General features: G+C 41.4%; 1 non-coding gene across 1 annotated transcript; it reads right to left on the minus strand.

Annotated features, from left to right (window-relative positions):
- Window positions 1–444: 444 nt before the first annotated feature.
- Window positions 445–548, minus strand: LOC148572071 (small nucleolar RNA R71). Its single transcript, XR_015907917.1, has one exon. It is a non-coding gene; the product is annotated as a small nucleolar RNA R71 (small nucleolar RNA).
- Window positions 549–1371: the final 823 nt, after the last annotated feature.

Raw genomic sequence — 1371 nt, forward strand, 5'->3', positions numbered from 1 at the left:
GCACAACTCTCTGGAGAAAATCTGACAGAAATTTTCAAAAAAGAAGAAAACATGGCCGAAAATAACAACAATGCAAGGAAGATGCTTGGTGACTTTACTGCACCTAATTCCAATTTACATGGAAGGATCATCTCAATCCCTGCCATTGGAGCAAACAATTTCGAGCTGAAACCTCAATTAGTTTCTCTGATGCAACAGAACTGCAAGTTTCATAGACTTCCATCTGAAGATCCTTTTCAGTTCTTAACTGAATTCTTGCAGATCTGTGATACTGTTAAGACCAATGGGGTTGATCCCGAGGTCTACAGGCTTATGCTTTTCCCGTTTTCTGTAAGAGACAGAGCTAGAGTATGGTTGGACTCTCAACCTAAAGATAGCCTAAACTCTTGGGATAAGCTGGTCACGGCTTTCTTAGCCAAGTTCTTTCCTCCTCAAAAGCTTAGCAAGCTTAGAGTGGATGTTCAAACCTTCAGACAAAAAGAAGGAGAATCCCTCTATGAAGCTTGGGAGAGATACAAGGAACTGACCAAAAAGTGTCCTTCTGACATACTTTCAGAATGGACCATCCTGGATATATTCTATGATGGTCTGTCTGAATTATCAAAGATGTCACTGGACCATTCTGCAGGTGGATCCATCCACCTAAAGAAAACGCCTGCAGAAACTCAAGAACTCATTGACATGGTTGCAAATAACCAGTTCATGTACACTTCTGAAAGGAATCCTGTGAATAATGGGACGCCTATGAGGAAGGGAGTTCTTGAAATTGATACTCTGAATGCCATATTGGCTCAGAATAAAATATTGACTCAGCAAGTCAATATGATCTCTCAGAGTCTAAATGGATTGAAGAAGAAACTTATGATCTTGAGAACCCTGCAATAGCAGAGGTAAATTACATGCGTGAACCCTATGGAAACACCTATAATCTCTCATGGAGAAATCATCCAAATTTCTCATGGAAGGATCAACAAAAGCCTCAACAAGGCTTTAACAATGGTGGAAGAAACAGGTTTAGCAATAGCAAGCCTTTTCCATCATCCACTCAGCAAAAGATAGAGAGTCCTGAGCAAGATCCATCTAGCTTAGCACATATAGTCTCTGATCTATCTAAGGCCACTTTAAGTTTCATGAATAAAGTAAGGTCCTCCATTAGAAATTTGGAGGCACAAGTGGGCCAACTGAGTAAAAGAGTCACTGAAACTCCTTCTAGTACTCTCCCAAGCAATATAGAAGAAAACCCAAAGAGAGAGTGCAAGGCCATTGATTTAACCATCATGGCCGAACCTACAAAGGAGGAGGGGGACGTGAATCCCAGTGAGGAAGACCTCCTGGGACGTCCAGTGATCAAAAAGGAGTTTACCTCTGAGG

The sequence above is a fragment of the Arachis ipaensis genome, chromosome B3 (assembly GCF_059453495.1).
Source record: "Arachis ipaensis isolate K30076 ecotype BB chromosome B3, ASM5945349v1, whole genome shotgun sequence".
Taxonomy (NCBI): domain Eukaryota; kingdom Viridiplantae; phylum Streptophyta; class Magnoliopsida; order Fabales; family Fabaceae; genus Arachis; species Arachis ipaensis.